Here is a 20,204-nt window from a genome sequence, read left to right on the forward strand (position 1 = left end):
TCTTGTTACAAGAGTTCAGGGAATTCCTTTGCAACACAGTGTGGGGTATCTCAGTAAGGATAATTAGTCCAGACAAACTACTCTACTAATTTGCATATACAGCTTCCAAAATTGATGTCATGCTTCTGGGGTCCTTGGATGCCATCCACTTTCCTTTGCATGTTGTATTTGCTTGCTATTTAAGCTTCCACCAGTTGCCAGCAGGTAATTGATGTTTCTCCATCCTTCCAAGTTCCCTTCTATACATTACCTCTAATTTTGATCCATTGACTCTAAAGGATTATTAAAAAGTTAAAAAGCAGAGCAGTTATGTTAAAGATATTAGCTAGATGAAATATTTTTACACCTTTTTTAACTCATTGACATATATTCAGCACACATAAAAACTCCCTTTTATATATATTTATAAAATATATATAATATATATATTTTATATATATATGTTATGTATATAAAATATGTTAGAGAAGACGTAAGAAAGGCAAAATATAAAAACATCAAAAGTGGTGATTCTCTTTTAATTTGGGTCTTCATTTAAAAAAAAAAAAAAGAAGGAGGGGAAACCTACAGCACTGCTTATTTTCATGAATTTTGTTTTGTGCTTTTTAGTTCAGGCCAGAGAGAAGTTGATTTACATAAATTGATGGCACATGTGTGTGTATATACACTTCACAAGGCCATTTGCAAGTAAGCAGTTAAATTTACCTGCTAATTATGAACTGACAGAGGTTACATGCAGTTTGTAAGTCTAAAATTTGTGTATGAAAAAGCAGCTAGAGGCATGTTCTCATTCAATAAACATTCTCCTCTTCTGCATGGATGTTTCTGTGGGTTTTTAACTTCTTGGATAAGTGTCACTGTTATAATCTTTTAATTAATATTGTGCTGTAGAGTGAAGGCATGAATGGATGCTACTGGCTGTTATTGCCATAGTGCCCAGAAGGATGCTACTGTTTTGCCAAAAATGTTCTGTCACTAATGTGAGGCCTGTTGACAGACTGTTGTTTATATATGTCAACATGATGCCAAGTCGATTGTTTCACTACAGGAATCCTGGCTTGGCCCCAGTGGCTGTCTGAGGCGCTGTAGACAAAAAGATACTTTTATAGTGGCAGCAAAAGTGAACAGCTTTTTGGGCTTTTATCTTGATCTCAGAGTAACTGTTCTCCCATATAGATACTAAAAGGATTAATAATCAAGAAATTTTACATACAACTTGGTACATGATATTTTGTACTTTCTGGACAGAGGAAGGAATCTGAATGTTAAGTGGGGCTGTTAAGTGAATCGAATCTAATTATTGTACTAGATGTTTAATCATATTACTCAGAACCAAGCATAAAACATTGCAACATGTCTGAATGCGTGTTTTAGTGCAAAAAGTGCCATTTTAAAAAATTGTTTTCTATTTAGTCAGAGCAAATAAGTAGATTCAGCGTGAGTGAAGAACTGCAGTGCAAATTTCTTAATACGGACCTTGCCTTCTGGGGTCGCTGGATTCCATGCTCAGACTCTGTTCTACACTTCTGGTTTGTGTAGCACGTGACAATTAAGAGGCTCCAGTGGTGTAGAAAGAGGAAGCTGGTGCTTTCTATTTCCCCCAAAGAGTTGATGTATTTTTAATAACTTCATTTGTCTGCTTCAGAGGAAGAGAACTGATTATTGCTCAGTTTGAAAGCTTAATATTTATGTAAATATGTTAGTTTAATGAGAGAAATCTTATCTACTATTTAGAAAAGGTCATCTAAAGAGCAATCTTTACTATTTCCATCTTGATTCCTTCTCATTGGGTCATCTCAATTTCTCTCAAAATAGCATTACTATTGGAAAAGTGTCTAATTTCTTGCCCAAACCAGGGGGATGTTTGTTACAACTAGACTGCCAACTGTCACTTTTGGGCAGAATCCTTAAATACATGGTCCTGTCGTCTAGTCAGAAAAATGTCTCCAAATCTCACATGAAAATGCCAGAAAAATCCATCACAAGGGTGTAGAAATTGTGTGAAAAATACCTCCAGCTTTTGATCATTCTGCCCAAGGCTCACCACATGGTTTCCCAAATATTCTTCGGAGATGCAAATTCGGTGTAGCTGGTGCTATAAGTCAGTGATAATAATGAGAATTCTGTTACTCAGAAATGTGATCAATCATATTTACGTGTATCCCAGGCTGAACTACACCACTAGAGAAAAGACTGACAGTGTGAAGGACCAAGTCTTTCCAGGTGGGCTTCAAAGTGCCACCTAATAATCACATCATGACCGCTACTGCTTGTAACAAATTGTCAGTGCCAGACCTGTATTTCTCCTCATAAAGGTCAGACTTTGAAATATATGCTTCTGATAAAATATACTTCCTTTGTAACCTACAGACACAATTCAACTACTTTGGTCCTTTGCCCCCAGTCTTTGGGGAGTAAAATATTTCTCCTTTAAATCCAATAAGCCTGGCATGTGTGCATCTTTTCTGGCATATGCAAGAGTTATTTCTTAGAACTTTTTGCCATGTAGGCAAATCACAAATCTTTTAGCTGTTTCATTACCCTCTACACTGTCTTCTACTTCCTGCCCCTGAACCCCACAACAGCATTCCCTGTGGTTTGATATCCCTGCTATAATGGAGAACAGAAACTGAAAATGGACTGCAAAGTATTGTTATGAAAGTCAGATAAATTCAAGGCTGATGATCTCATCTAAAACACCTGGCTCCAGAGATCTTCACTGTAGTTTGGGTACCAGCATATTTCTGGTTTTCTGCATCATATTTGGAGGCAGAAGAGTTATTACAGTAAAGGATTTATCTGTCTTCAGCATACCAAGGTTCAAGCAGAAGATGAGAGTTTTAGTGATAAATCCATACACAATAAGGCAGACAGACTGGTTTTACCGTTCATATTCTCAGAATGTTGGTTACAGATATTTTGGTTGTACCTATTTAAAACAGAGTGAGGGAAGAAATATATAGCCTTTATGTCCTTTGTATAGCTTGATTACTACCTTTTTCTTCATTTTTTTTAATGCTTCCTTTTTCCTTTATTTAGCTTTTTAAAAACCGAGAGCTTTGTTTTAAGGCTCTAAGAAGGCTTTAAGAAAATGAATCTCTCATTTTTCTCTACTTAAATTGTAGTTGCGGAATTCTAAATTATGTATCTGGTAGAGTGTATGTAGTGAGAAAAGAGCAAATGCCAAATGAAGCCAATGACAGTTTTAAAATTCATGAAAAATCCAAGCTAAAATGAGAAGCATGAACACTATAAATCATTACTTCCTTGCCTCACAGCCAGCTAATTCAAGAATCTGCATCAGTTTTATTTTGCCAGTTGTGTAAGCTTACACAGGCATTGAATTTTGGGAATCCAACTAGCTGGTGAAGAGTTCGGTTCTGGCCCATCCCACCTATACACAGAACCTTCTTCTAAGAGGTAAGGTTTAAAAAGATTTTTTTTTCCCCTAGGTCTTCCTGAGTCACTGTGGGAGACAGCACTTGCTTGTCTGCGCACGCTGAAACTGGTCAACCTTCTCTTGGCTTACACCATTAGACAGGGATGTGGTCTCACAGGAACTGGAGATCTGTCATCTCATTTCCAGATGCATTGTAGGTAGATCAGATGGGTTTTCTAGCCTCTTTAGGGGATGAAAATATATGGATATCACATATCACCAAGTTTTTCTTCTCACCGTGACAATGTGACTTTTGCAGATAGCCTGCTGTTCCTAACACGTCTTAAAGAGGAGGTGTTTCAGTCTTCAGAGTGAGAAAGAGTTGCCTTTGACTCATCACTGGCTTTTGACAGTTTTGCTGAACTAGGGCCAATAGTTCCTTATTTTCTACTTGCTTAAAATCACAACATATCAAATTGTATTTGTGTGAATAACATGCTTTGGAATGCTTATTAGCAAGAACTAAAATGTAATGGTGTAGTTAATTTAGTTAATGTTTAAAGTTATTTTCCAGTCATAGGATTTCTTTCTTAACCAAAAGTAAGCAGTTCTGCTTAGCTAGGTAATTTTAGACTATTTATAGTTATTATTGTTTTTATTATTTTTGTGCTAGACACCATATAGCTCTAAATAGGCACGCAGTGCACAGATATCATACCATCTAGCTAATCAGTCTTGCAAGGATTTCTTATTTAGTCAGACCCCTTAGTCCAAGTGTAGATGTTTAGCACATTAAGCAATAGCTTTTCTCAGACCACATGTTTTGCTCAATATTTTGAGATACATTTCAGACTGAGATTGCAATCTTTATCTTGAGCAAATGGAGATCTAATTAAAAATATATTAACTTGTCTTTCAGCTAGCCTAGTTTAACCGATTTCTGAAAGTCAACAGCTTTTCAGTTTCATATATCTTAATGGTGGTCTATTACCCTTGATTCATGCAGCTCCCACAGAAATTAATAGGGATTGCTTATACTGAAGAAATTAATTCATATCTCTTTTCTTCTGTGCTAGCATGATTTTACAAAAATGAAGCAGATGAAATTAGTGAAATGATGCAACTCCTCTATTTTTTTTCTGATTTGATTTAGACTTTGAATTGAAGATTTTATTTGTAATTTTTATAGAGTTATTTTATGTCTCCCATTTATCCCAAATGACTACAAGCAGGAGCTAATGCAGACATTTGCATTTGCTGTAAGTTTTTAAAGCTCCTAGTAGCAGCTCCTTTTCTCACTTCCCAATGGGAAGGACCCATGGATATAAGTCACCTAACATAAACTGAGCAGAGTGGATGCATAACATGAGGTGGTTATATAAATTCTTCTTTCATGACAATCTGGTCATGGCTATAGACTGTAGTCTGGCTTCTCTTGTTAAGAGAAGAGTGCTCTAATATAAAGCTGATTGATCATTTACACCTCAGTCTGTCACAATGCTAAGAGGGCACCTTTATCCAGAGTAAATAACCTGGAGGACCATTTGCAACTGAAATAAGTTAGACTAGGTAGGAGGGCTAGTCCTGCTCAGACCCACACCTGAAGCTCTGTGGCAGCTTTAAAACTTTATGCAGGTGTTGCTGACCTGCATAAGACATTAAGTAGTTATATTTTTTTCGTGGACCTTTTTGGGTATTTATTATTTTCTCACTTTGCTATTTGTTTAGGTTATCAGAATGGAAAAAGTATTCCTAGGAAGTTCTATGAATGACAGAAATCCTAGTCATTTTCTATGACTAGGTATAATTCCTAAGTGTAATTCTGGAAGTAGATGCATGCTCTGAGAAACAAAAAAATAGTCCTGTACTTTAGCATTTCCGTGCTGTTGAGTAAGAATTTTCTTCTATGTGCTCCTTAAATGAAATATGCTTCACCTCAGAATACTGCTTGACAGATAAATATTTATTTGCAATAGTTCCAACAGCTCTGCATGTTGCCATTTTAACAATAACAATATTGGCATCAGAGCTTAGCTGGCAAATGTGTTAATAGTGCAGAAATTAAAATGGGAAACATGCAGTTCTCAAACAGGTATACATGAGGACTCTCTAAGGGCTTTAAAATATTTTGCACAAATTTCTCAGGCACAGTTGGGGCTATTTTTAAGACTGCCTTTCCTATTTTTCCTTTAAAATTACTGCTATAATTGTGCATAAGTGGGTTGTAGGGTTCTTTGGTTTACAGACTAGAAGGGGCCAACAGCTGCTCTTTCTTATAACATTCATCATTCACATTAAAACACTCCCTAAAAAATGCATTTATTTGTCTACACATAAGTGACTTGTTTTAAAACCTGCTATTTTTTCCCTCAGAAGCACTTCTAGAATCTAATATAAATGCTCACTAGCTTTTATTGTGTTTTCTTTTCCTCTTATAAAAATAATTTGCACAGTGGTTACACATGACTTTTTCTCATTTATTCTAAATCGAGCATGTATTTCATTCATTTTACCCATAGGTAAGGGCATACTTTCATTTTATTTAATAAATATTATCTGTATCTGGCATTTAGAAGTTTGATCGTATTTAAATGCCATATTACAATAAAGTGTTAAACAGGAGGAAGTTAAAAACATGTATTTGATAGAATCCATCACCTATTTTAAGCAGAATCCAAACAGAAATTTCTCTGAGACCGTGGAATAAACACTGGTAGTACCCTGAACCATCTTGCTGTGGAAAAGCCATCTGGCACTTAAAAGCAAAGTTTATTTTAGGAATAAACTAGTAAACAGGAGAAGTCCCAAAGATTGATATTCTGTAGATCGTACAAGCAATTATAGTTCATTCAGAAGCTACAAATCCACCGTCCTGGCTCTGCAAATGTTGTAGAAAGCCACTAGAGCAGTGAAATGGAAAGTGAAGCTTGAAAGATTCATCTCCCAAAGGAGAAGAATGAACTCAGGCCAAGTACGAGAAATAGGAGATGCCAATATATTTTGAATTATTCCTAATGGTTGTAGATCTTTAAAAAGTTAATTCAGCAGTCAAGAATATAGATGAGCTGGAATCCAAGTTGCACATCCAAATCTAGTTGCTGCTTCTTTTAGAAACCTCTGTGTAGCACATGAAATGCACAGAATAAAATGGTGAGGTCTTTGAGGAGAGATGTTTGAAATACGTCATACAGATCTTCCTCAGTGCAGTTGGAATAGAATGGGTCTTTCTGGTAATTTTTCTTCATTTTTCAGTATTTTATTTTTTCTCTAAACATAATACAATGAATGGAATCTGTACTCACTTCTGGTGGAACAGTAAAAGCAGGAGAATAAGGCTACTGTATATCCAGACTTGTATGGCTGTAACTTGCCTTAGTCGTTAAAGACAGTGTGTTCTCTCACCTATCCCTGAGGGAACATGAATGAGCATTTTGTTTTGGAAGGTGGCTTTTGTGTTTATTTTCAATTTGCATATTCCTATGTGTGTTAAGAAAGCAAGGTCACAGGGGCTAACCCTGTATTGAGTATGGAAACAGGAAGGCAAAGTGGGTAATGAGCAGCATTTGCTCTTCCATACAGATCGATGGCAGGTTTGGGAGTGTTACTTTCACTAATCTCTGAAACTTCTAAACATACTTTTGTCCTTCACAGCTCATTTCAAGAGGGGAAGGGGGATACTGGGAACTTGGCAAGTATAGACAGAGGTCCAACAATACGTTGTGCTATTTGGAAACAAGTAACAAACAGCATGGTGAACTTGGACCCATTCTGGCCTGTCTCTTTGCTGACAGTTGGAAATGTAAGCAGAGTGGAGTTTGAGAGTCACAGGGGAGGGGAAGGGGCAGAGAGGGAGGAAGGCACAGGAAGGGAGAGAACAGAATGTATGATATGAAAAGGGCTAGGGACAAAAGGAAGGGAATTGAAAGAGAGAGATGGAAGAATCCACACACACTAACATGGAGGGGGAAAAAAGCTGAAATAAGATTAAACAGTACATGAATTCTTCTAACTTCTTAGTGGCACCTTTTCTCCTGTATGAACAGCATTTAACAAGAATTAATACTGAAATCAATAGGGATTACTTGCAGAGTCAGTTACTACTCATTGTGACTAATGATGGCAGAATCAGGCCTTGATTTCTAAATAAAAAGCAGGATGAATGCGAAAAATGAAAATATATCACTTGAGCTCTGCAGCAAGGGGATCTTAGAAGTCCAGTTAGGCTGCACAATTCCAGTCATCATCATATTCCTTATTAAATGTGTTACTTTCTGCTTTTACTTACTATTATTTTTGATGGTTGCAGGATCTTTGTGTATGTGCTTAGCTTTTCTTGTAAAACAGGGAAAGCTGAGGTGTCTCAAAATTTCTGAGGAAGTTTGTGAAAGCTGGCATCTTGAGAAACACTTAAAACTTTAAATTGTTAATTTTTAATTTGGGTTTTAACAATCCAAATTGTTATTTTGGATTTTTTAATCTTCTGTCAATGATACATAGTTGTACTTTTCCTAACTGTATTGTCTGTGTCATGATAACCCTGAAAGAGCAAACAAATACAATTAAATGATCGGTTCATTTTGTTCACTATTTATGAATAATTACAGAAATATTCCCTGGGTTTTTGGCATGAAGATTTTCAGTTTTTACCACAATTCTCTGGACTTTGTTGCTGTATTGTTTTGTTATGTATTCAGTCATTGTGGTGGATTTAAATGCATTTGAAGACTTTTTTCTTACTTTATGTCTGAAATATTTCTAATGTTTCATATTCTGGCTTGACTTACACTAATTTATCACAAAAAAAACCTCCTCACAATGAAGTAATAATGATGTATGGCTTATGTGGTACACAGAAGATACTGGTATGCCTGCATTTACCCATTAGTTAGTGCAGTAGATGTGCTTTTGAAGAGAAACATCCCCACATACTGCAATTTTATGTGAAACTAAAGCAAAGGACATTCTCTTGGAGCACACCTAGTTCACAGCAGCTGGTCCATGGCACCACACTAAAACTAGCCCATTTTAACCACCACCCAAAAATGTGTATATCGTGAATTCTGGATCCTCAGCCCCAGCTGTTTGGCTCTGCAGGTCCACTCCCACTGTGCAGCTTTACTAGATAAGGATGATGTGTACAGCAAGAAACAAAAGGGAGAAAATATTGAGAAACCTGCTGTTCCCAGCAGCAGGATCAGTTTACCTTCAGAGAAGATTCATGGAAGATTTCTCTGGAATATAGCAGAATATTATAATATCCAATAAAATTTCAGAAAGTCTGCTATCTTTGCTGCAGAATCCCTTAGGATGGTTCAAAAGCCTGTAGGAAGTATATAATTTTCTCAAATTATGTAAATTATTTCGGAGTAATTTCTATAGGAAATAACTAGTGGTATCCTTATTAAATCCTTCAGGACTTTTCCATAAGGGAGGGATTTCTGTACTTTGGAGATGAAGCTATAGCATTTTATTAACTCTGCTGAGTTTATGCACCTAATACTTAAGCAGATTAATAATGTGTGTGGCAGAGATCTTGGGGCAACTTCACAGGGCCAGTAAGAATAATAGTTGGCTGGTAATACAGCTACAGCATTGAGGCTTTAATTATAAGTCATTTATTACACTAAAAGGTACAAAGAGTGTTTGTAATGATAGTGGTTCTTAACCACAATGACATTTTCATTTTATTGCTTTTGTCCTATATTTAGGTTGTGGATCAAAACACAGCAGGAAAACATTGTAAATTGACCAGTTCAGAGCTCAGATCTTCAACTCTTTATTTTGTAATCCCTGAAATAATGTGAAGAACTTGCAAGAGAATTAAGAATGCAAATTATCTACGGGCATATACATTGAAGTGTTTCATTGTGTCCTTAGAAATTTATTTCTGTATTGTTCTTAGGGGGTCAAAAACAAGCCCTAAAACCCAGTCACTTTCTTTCTACCTGTTACACTGGCTCCCTAATGTCTAGTTATTTGGGGACATCTGCCTGAAAACTCCTTTTGTCTGCTTCCACAGGCAAACTGAAGTGTGCATTGGGTTTTAAACATTAGAATAGCTGTTCCACTTGGATGTGGCACCCGATAGCAGCATGAAATGTTGAGCAAGCACTGGATACTTAATACTTTTCATTTAATGAACTGTTTCTTTATTATTTTGCAAAGCCTGCATAAGACGTTTTCATGGTTTAAAAAGTGGCCTGCATCCTACTTCATAGGAAGGGGACCTCATTTAGATTAACCTGTGACTTCAACAGCAGGTGGTAGAAAGAACCAACTACTTCAATTACTGCTTTTGCGCATGACTTTCATGTGTTGCTAAGATTATCAGAGGAACCTGATTACATCCCCTTAGACACTATTGTTGGCACAATGATTAAGCTGTTATTTTTTTCCTTTTTTTTTCCCTTTCTTTTTTAGACTGGAAACCTAAAGAGCTTTTTGGCATGAAGCAAATGCACTGTGTATAGAGATCAGTAAGATAGTGAGTATCATTGCCCTGTAGCTTATCTCCACATATACAGCTCCCTGGTGGATCCCTATGATAAACATTATTGGAACAATTAGCTGCTGCTGACATAGAATCCAGACACAATGGCAATGGCCAGCAACACTGAGCCAAATATCATGGAGCCAAAACCCATAAAAAAGCAACACCAAGCTACTCTCCTCATTCAACTGCTGTCATAAAACCCTCCCAGTGCTATGTTTGCATAGCTGGCTTCACCGATATGGCACCAAAATACAAAAGGAGAAGCTGCAGCACTTGTCTTTGTTTAGCTGAAATTACAAGTCATTGAATTAGTATGTCATCTTTATTGCGCTGTCATGCAGCGGAGGTGAGGAAGGCTCCTGGTAATGGATGGAAGAGTTTGATGGCCTAAAAGACAGGCTCACAGATGGCTGTCGATATAAAGCAGTTTGCCCTTTTTTTTAAAGAGAAAAAAAAGGGAGGGGGGAAAAAGGCTGAACAGAATAGGTCTCTCCTGATTTGAGTAGCTTTAACTAACAATATTTATGTGAGGCTGATCTTGGAGGAGTCTAGGGCTAGAAGGTGAACCAAGAGTTTGTCTAAAGATTAGGACTCAGAAGTGCATGCTAAGCCATTTGAAAAAATTTAAATATCAGTGAGGCAGCATGACCCGAAAGGTGAAGCAAGAAAGGTCTTGCTCGGAGGAAGCTGTTGCCTCTATCCTTGTGCAGGGAAAGGTACCCTTGTGTGATTCTGCAGCAGCAGCAAAATTCTCATCAGCAGAATCAATGGAGATGCAAAGCAAACTCAGGATGAGAAGAAATTATTTGTACATTTTAAGGAGCACTGTGATAGCCTCCTTTTCTTTTTAAACAGAAGGTAGGAAAAATACATTGCTGATCAAAGGTTGCTGTTGTGCCGACTTGTGCACAAACTCTGTCTTTTCTCTTGAAACACAAGACCACTTCTTACCTGGTGCATAATTCCATGCAGTTTTCTCAGACTGATGTTACAGTCACATCTAAAAGAAATTATTCGCCAAAAGCCCCTTTTAAAATTAGTCTTGTTGGTCTGGCTTTGTAAAAACAGTTTATTTTAGCCAGGTCAGTCTTCTCAAGAAACATGAAAAAAAGACTGTTCAAGCCCCTTGCTGAAGTTGTCCAACATCTTCATTACAAGGTTGCCAGTATCTTGAATTAAAGACTGCTACTGTCCTTTCCCTTCCCCCACCAATTTCCTTGCCACCTCTTAGCACTGTAGTCTGAGTGGTGGTAATCAGAGGTAGTCTGAGAGCAGAGAAATGATCTCTCACTGGTCAGGATTGTTTGACTGATTTGGGTAAAGCCTGTTCAGAGAGAAAATGCCACAGGAGGGAGCTACCAAAGACCAGTGGGGTGCTGCCCCACTTGAGTTCAGGCTTTGATATAAGAGAAGGGGCCCCAGAGCACTCTTACAACTTCCCCCTGCATCACATTTTGCTGTTTTCTATTTGGACACTTTCTCCAAGGTGAAAACCAATTGCATGTTATTTTTATACTCCCCAAAGGAACATTATGGTGGTTCACAACCTCAGAAGTGGTGATGTATGTCTAGTGGTGGTGGTGGTAGCATTTCTAGAAATTTCTAAAATTTCAGAGTGCTGTGTTTCTATAGCCTTTTCTTCACCTTACTATAGCCAGGGCTTTGTTCCCAGAAGCAGGCTGACATGCTTTTAAAACAAGCACTCCTGTGTGCTATTGTTTCCTTCTTCCTCCTTGGGACAGTTGAAGGCCACCAAGGCCTGTCCTCAGTGCTCTCCTTGTGAAGGTGAGCAGATGTAAGAGCTGTGCAGGAAGGGCACAGGAGACAGGCTATGCACTGTAGAGGCATTTGAGATACAGAATTATGACATGGCTGGAAAACATATTCTGATAATAACTGCCTTGCATGGAGTCTGAATGTAGGAGAAAATGCTTTTTCTTCAAGTTACCCTAAATAAATATTTATCTCAAGGACAGAAAAATGTGTAATTTGCAAACTACCTTGATACTTTATGATATTTGTGAATATTGTGTTTTGTACAACCTTGCAGAAGTCAAAATTCGTGACTGTATAAAACCTTATAAATGTCTATTTAACTTCATCCAAACACAAGGATTTTCAATTATTTGGTTTATCATATTTCATTTTAAAGTTGTTTTTTTTTTCCTTAGTGTGCAGCACGCTCATATTTCAAGGCATTTGCATGTGTGCTCTTGAAAGGCTATCCCAGGTCACCTAATAGAATTTGTTTTTTGCACTGTCCAAGCAAACAAAATCTAAAACAAGACATGAAGCAAATGAAGAAGGAGATTCTTATTTTTAATTTTCTATTTTTTAAAACTTATTATGCAGTTTAATGTATCTACCAAAAAGTACTCTTCATTAAACAATCTGGAATTAAGACATATGGATGTCATCTATAAAAATTCCTTGGAGATACAGTCTTCTGTTCCAATTGAGAAATCCATCCAATATCAATGACCTTTCCATTTAGGGAATACTTAATGTGGTTAACTAGATATGATATACTTTGGGAATGCTTTTTATTGCATGCATTTGAATTAAGAGATACACCTTGTAGGGAGAAAATGATGAAACAGCACTCTATTGAGGGTTAAAGATGAACGATGGCCTTTAAGACATTTGTTTTGGTTAAACACAAAGTAAGAGGCACTGTCATATTCAGGGCCACAGTGTTATTAAGGCACAAGAGATGAGGACTGAATTCAGCCTCACTTAAATCAATGGGAATTTTGCCTGCTATTGCTACAGCTGAATTTGAATCATTATGGTTAAATGGGCTCTTTTTTAATCATAAAATGCTTTGAGTCATAACAATACGTATTAATCCTTCTCATTAATTCTCAGGGGCTTGTGTACCAGGCCACTGTAGATAGTGTAGCCCTTTTGGAAAACAAAGAAAAGCTGAGTGCATTTTCAGAAAAGATTTTAAACGTACTCAGGTCTTTGTTTTATTTGCTATTATAAACAGTGAGAAGGTATACTGCAGCTGTATCAGAGAAGTTTTTGAGTTCTCTGAATTTTATATTTCTTTTGTTCTTTTTGCTGTTTTTTATTTGCCTATAGCTTTGTGGGAATATTTGGAGTAGCACCTGTGGGACAATGAAGTAAACAAATAATTTTTCTGAGTGTCTTCCTTCTCATCAGTCAAATTTTAGTGTAATAAGATCTCTTTTGGTAGCTACCCATATCAATAAACAGAGATGCCTGGAGTTGTGAATGGGGTGAATCCGTTTGCATATAGTTAACTGCCTCAATGCATTAGCTTTTCTGCATTCGTTCTTGCCTCCCCTCCAATTCTGACATCTTTTTCCTAGAGTATTAATATTACATTTCCTTTGTAGTTCTACTCTCTTCCCTTGGCTATGCTTTACTTCTCTTAAAACCTTTGCCCTTGACTATGCCACCTGCCTTACTGGGGAGAAACACTCTGCTGGGACTGACTGTCAGTGATGTATGTAAAGCCCTAATTTATGCCTCCGTTTAAGATAAACCCCAAATACATGGATTGGCACTAGATACCAATTAAAAACCTAAAAAAATACTGAATCCAAAAGTGACTTGCTGTTAGTCACTCACTTTGCTACTAAGAAATGCCTCCTCCCAAACAATATTTCTGCTACCAAAATTGTACTGTCATCATACTGCTGTAAGATTCAAACTTCCCTTTGAGCGCTCTTTATCTCAATAAAAACGTATGTTTTATACATAATTGCTTATATCTCTATGTGACCCTAGGAAATAATGGACTAGTCTAAGAAAACACCTTTTTCTTTTATTTGGTAGTGAGGTATGGATTTTCTTAACTAACTAAAAAAATTATAAAAATTAAAAGTGCTAGTTACTTAAATATAGTTGTATCATTCAATAAGATAACACAGACCTGATGTTTTTTGAACTTTGTTCATATAACACACTTATAGATTCATTTACCATATCTTGTTTATATCAGCCAAAGTCTGATTAGACAGTCATGTCCAGTATCCTGTGCTTCCTTTTTTTCTTTTGCTGGATTTTATTCTTAATGCTGAAACTACTCCTGAGAAAGCTTCTGAAATCATTTGCCTGTTGGAATGCACTGTGAAATTTACTGTTTTTTTCCTTGAGATCAGCTGAACACCAGTTTTTATGGGTTAGAAGATTTTACCTATGAAGACGACCTTGAATTTTATAAAGGATTTAGTTTTGATTCAATAATTTCTTACATTATATATATTTTAGTGGCATTTAATGCTTAAATTTTACTGCTGTTCCATACCCGTCATTCATCTGGAATTTTTCCAGGACTTGCAATGCAGAGCACTATTTGTTCCAGTCTGGCTGCTTCTACCTGAAGGTGGTCATGCACTAGGGACTGATTCTGGGAGCACAGACACTTCTGCACTGTATTTTTGAACAGGAGCCAGACATTTCCCTGCTAAATTCTGAACTTGGAGTTGGCAGTTCCAGGATATGGGGTTTTTATAGTGATGATGACATGATCCAACAAATTAGCTGTCTGATACATACCAGACTTAAAATATTTAGGTTTAATGCAGTATGCTTGGATTTCAGCCTAAACTTTGTGCCCATTTCCAGAACTGGGATCTGCCCTCAAGATTTATCACCCACTACAGTTATGTTAAGCTTCCATCACTAAGTTTGTTTGAAAGAACACCCACATTTTTTGTCAACTCTACATAGTTTCTGCCTGTATAATAGTGATATATATATATATATATGCTTTTCCAGCTTTATTTACCTTTCCCTGTGTCTTTAAGAAAATGTTAGCAGAGCAAAGCTTACACTAAATCAGTCTATATCTTGCAATATGTGAGCAGATGACATAGATGTCCAAGGATGCGATGGAGATCAGCTCACACACTTTTCAGCTGAGCATATGTGTAAAAACAAAAACAAACCTTACTTTTTTTTCTTAGAAAGCACTACGTATTTCAGGCAGTTAGGCAGTAACAGATGTTGGAGACTCAGTAGGAAGCTAGATGTATGCTGGGATGTCACTCAACTCCCCTTAACAAGCTGCTGTGTTGGAGAACCAGTCTCCATATAGGCTCTGCTTAGTGTCTCAGAAATAAGATGACACTAAAATAACCAGCTTCCCATGAATACCAAGTCTCTCTTTTAAAAAATATACTGCTTGGGGGCTGTGAGGAGAGGAAGGGGTGCGTGTGTGTTGGTGTGGGGGGGTGTGTGTGTGTAAAACTTTGCCTGCAAAGGTATTGCATGAGAGGAAGACTTTGTTGTAATTTCAGTAATTTTATTTTTGGATGGTGGCAGTACTTTGTTTGTTATAGAAGTATTTAATTGAGAATTGTTATGAAATATGATCCCTCTGCACTTCTGATTGACATAGCTTCAGGTAACATGCTGTGCCATGTCAATAAAAATCTACCTAGCATTAAATAACTGCATTTGAAGATGGATATTCTCCATATTTGAGAAGGCAGCACAAGCATATTCATTCACTGTAAGACTAGACAAACACACACCACTGAGTTCTGGTGCAGGAATAAAGCAGCAATTGCATCAAAGTATGGTACCAATTACAGAAACTGCAAATATAATATTAAACTGGGCTGGATGACATGGTGCAAGCCAGGCCAAAGAAAAGAGGCTGCACATGGCATGAACAAATCTTATTGTCTATACAAAAGATGTTTTCATGGCTGGTATGGTAATGAGTAAGGTCATATCTGGCCACATCAAAGAACCCTGAAGAGTATAATTGACAGATATCTATCTAGCTTCAAGAGACCGAGAATGGTGACGCTGGGGACTCAGGGACATCTGAGTACTGAGGGTCGTACAAGGACTTTGTCAGTTGAGAGAGATGCAGGACTCTGGAAATTCAAGCAAGGAATTTTATGATTTTCTTTCAGTGACTTCAATTGTTTGGACCTATCTCTGCCACTGGGGAGTCTGGGATAGGTGTTTTGAACAGTTTAGCTTTGATTTAGCTGTGGTATTTTCTTGTTTTTCAAATAAACATTGATTTCTTGAAGACCCTTTTGGATCTTAAGGCTGTTTGGGGAAATATTTACTACAGTCTGGTCCTTGGGACAAGGGAAACAAACTTTTTACCTTAGGCAAAAGATAGAAGAGAGGGCTGACGGTACCTGACCTGGGGCGCTTTGTCACAGGTGCTGAAGGTGTCACCAAAAGGCTGACTGAAGTCAGTGACAAGCAAGAGGATGGCTGGGGAACCACAAGGGATGACAAGATTAGGGATCTTGTGGTTAACAGTCACAGACCTCTTCCCTTAGTAGTCACAAAGGCATCAGCAGTCCTGGTGTGGGACACTGAGGAAAGACACTAAGATCTTGTTGGGATGAGAGAGATGCTTTTTTCTGCAAAACAATATAATCCCTGATGCAGGTGGATAACTTGCAGAGCACAAATGATTTGTCTTTTCTGTACCCCCCTCCCCCCTCCTCCACTTGCCAATATTTTAAGATATTTCCAAAAGTAATGGGGAGTGGGTGTTGGAGAGTTGTATTTGCTTTATAGTCAGCTTTACATATAACAAATGAGCATTCCATTTCTCCTGGGAAATAAGTAAATTGTATTGAAATTGAAACAGTGGCAGAAAAGGAGTAAGTGGTTTGACTTGAAGCACAGAGGGAGATTACAAGAGAACAGAGATTAAAATGCAGAAACCCTTACATCATGCCAGAGCTTTGTGCACTGCACCTCCCTCTCTCACTGCCTGGAACTGATGCTTCTTTCTTCTGGGGCAAACCAAGATGCTACTGGAAAAATTGAGCCTTTGAGCAAATCACAAAACATTACTATAACATATTTTTTAACCCAGGAGAAGTATTTGGGGTTGGGTTTGTTGTTTTTTTTCTGTTTTTTTGTTTTGTTTTCGGGGTTTTTTGGGGGTTTTTGGTTGTTGTTGTGGGGGTCTTGGGTTTTTTTTTTTTTGCTGGGTTTTTTAGTTTGTTTGTTTTGCTTTGTTTGGTCTGTTTTATTTGAAATGCTTATCATTTAACTTTATTAAATATTCTTCACTCTATGAATACAGTATTTTCCCAGAACTACGTCTGACTGCTATATTAAAAAAAATCGTCACCAGTCTCCCTTTGCTCACTACTATCCTCCAGATTAATTGTAAATGATACACTGGCTGAGTAACAAACTGATATGGAATGAATTGGTCACACAATTATTGTGCACTTATTCAGAAAATGTTTGCTCTAATTCATTATTGATTGAAATCCAGTGAATTCCTTTTTCACTAGCTAATACTTTATTGTGCTCTATCAAGCTGTAGAATGTTCCATGCAATCACATTGATTAAAAAAATAAAAAAGGATGTCAAAAGATTCCTGAACAAAATATTCATGTTAGATCTGAGTAGGGGATTTAGCTAATTTCTAGAGAGCAGTTTTTATGGTTTTCAGAAGATAACTATGTGTTTCTTAGATGTGGATGCCTTGAAAAAGCTCTAACTGAAACACTTAATGCCTTGAAAAAGCTCTAACTGTAAACTTAAGTAACACAAGGCACTTAATGTCTTGTGAGGTGCTTTGTTTATGCAAACAAAAGTCAGAAAAATTTATAGTTAAATGTACAGATTTTTGTCATTTTGGGAGAGTAATGTACATTTAGTGTTATCAACAAAACCTATAGTCAAAACTTTAAAAAGTGAAATTAATTCTGTTAAATTTTAATTTTTTTTAATTGCAACATCTTTCCCAATTTTTTATATTTTAAAAACTCACTGAATAATTAAGGACTTGAGTAAATGAGATAGGTTTGATCTAGAAATAAAATTAGAAAAACAGTAAAAAATTACTAAAACCAACTAACTTCATGCATAAGCTTTGTAGACTTGTAGACTCCCAGCAATGCCTTTTTCATTCAGATCTAAGTGCTCAACATTATTCTCAAAATGGCATCACTTTCAAATATAATGTGATTGTGTGATAATGACTATTACAGGTGCAAATTACAGAACTCCAAAAAGTAAATATAATCATCATGTTAGTTTTTGCTTTTTGAAACCATAGAATGTCCCATTCATTCTTTTATTCCAAGCAAGTGTAAATAAAGTTCTTTATTTGCTTTCCCTGAAGCATTCAGAATTTTCTGCCAGTTTAATCTGTTCCCATCCACTAAGGGTCAGTTTCTTGCATGTCTTTTCACAGTCTTTACATCCCTTTTTCATTGTGAAGCTGAATATCTCCCTGTTTGTCCCCAGTTCCTGCACTGCAATGTTCTTTGCCTAGGAATGGTTGAGACTAAAAACAATACTCCTCCTGAGGATGTAAACTGATTTATTAAAAGAGATAGGAGCAAGAACCAACAGTGAAAATGTGTAAAACACTTATTATTACTATTAATATTACTATTATTTTACCATTTGTACTGTTATTTCCTATCTTTGCCCTTATGCATACATTTACCTTGAGGTTTTTAGATAATGCTTCAGGCTTTATCTTATGTGCTTACAATTAATTTACACCGTGGGAAAGTATACATTGTCATCCATGACCTCTAGGCTTTCCAGAAAAATATCCCAAATGGGCACATCATTGCAGGTACAGGTAACATGAGCCAGCAGTTAAACCACAAAATATCCCAAATGGGCACATCATTGCAGGTACAGTTAACATGAGCCAGCAGTTAAACCACAGATGGTGAAACCTCCTGTAAATAAATAAGCCTAACTATTAAATGGTACGAAAACTTGAAAAAATGGGTCAACTGAGTGAGTTATTCAGTAGCCATAGGTAGGGCGTCTGACTCCAAGCAGTGTAAGCATTGAACTGAAAGGCCATACACCTTCTTGTGTTTCTGACAGTTTGGAAATAGGTCTTGAGGACAAGCTCAGGGGATTCTCATGCTCCTTCCCACGTCTGCTGAAGAAGACCATTCATCTTTTATACCTCCTTGCACCCTTGGTGCACAGGAGACTTGTTGATCAGCATGAAAATTGAATCTGGCAGTTTCATTGCCAAAGGGTCACCCATATTTTTAATATACTATTTGACCACAGTTATTCCTAGAAATTCAAGTGAAATTTCCTCTAGCTACCTTGTGCTTGATTTATATTTTTTTTTCCTTTTTATAATAAAATTGAAACTGGGATGTAGCAATCACAGGATTGTGATTAATCCAGAAGAACTGAATTAATATTTCAGTAACACTTGAGGTAATTTAACACCTTTCCAAAACTGTTTTGTGAGGAGTGGGTTTATTTGGGAAGCGTATGATAGAGACCAACTCCTTTGCAAAAAACTACACATTAGAAACATACAGAGGTTTTCACACCTTGCACAGGAAAGTTAGAAACCTGTTGGTATCGAGAATGAAGATGAACTGCTCTTTTTTTCTTTCATCTTTTTATGCAAACGATACTTCCCTACCACTTCCTTGCAAGGGACGAAGGTTTGAATGGCTGTACCATCATCTTTTTCCACCTCTGGTTTTATTCTGAGTCTTAACTTTAAAGACAGAGGCTGGTTTATTCTGTGGAAATAAGTGGGAATGTTAGAAAAGGCTAAATATCATCATAAACCAAAACATTATGATACCAGAAACCCTTAGGAACAACACTAATGCTTTTAAATGAAGGTTTTATTTGTCTCTGAGCTGCTAAAGGAAGTCACTAATGAGATGTCATTTACATTCTAACACCTGTTAAATGGCACTTTTCTCTTTCCCCAAAGAGAGAGATGTTTATGAATGTTTGCAGCTTTCTGAGTGTATCTACAAGAATTATATTTTAATAATAAATGCTGTATATTTTTCCTGTATATACCTTGGTTACACTGGAACAGTATAGGGAAATATCAGAAGCTTTTTTTGTTTTATTAGATTTATATGTCATTTTTATATAAATCTAACAGGGAATGTCTAACTTACAAAGAAATTTCATTAATCAGGATTTAACACAATTGCGTATTTAGGATGTGATTTGCAGCAGTTACAGTGCAAGAACTGCATGTAATTATACCTCCATTTAAATGAAAATTAAAAGCTTGTGTTGTAGCAGGGTACATGTGTTGAATATATTGCTTTACAGAATAAGACCTTCAAAGGAGAATACCTGAAAATGAAGTTTCAGTTGGTTCTGTCAGGGAACTGCTGCATGCTGTGACTTTTAAAACTGGGACTTGCATTAAAACTGACCAGAGGGAAAGATGGGAAATTACAGGAAAGCAAATGATCTATAACAATATAAGTTGATATGCTTCTGTTAGATAAGCATAATGCAAGTTTCTTTCAATCATTTCTAAAGTAGTTTGGTGTATAAATTAACTCATTCAGTTAATAAAAAAGGCAGAATCCACAGAGGCTTGTGCT

This window comes from Anomalospiza imberbis, chromosome 3 (genome assembly GCF_031753505.1).
Source record: "Anomalospiza imberbis isolate Cuckoo-Finch-1a 21T00152 chromosome 3, ASM3175350v1, whole genome shotgun sequence".
Lineage (NCBI taxonomy): Eukaryota > Metazoa > Chordata > Aves > Passeriformes > Viduidae > Anomalospiza > Anomalospiza imberbis.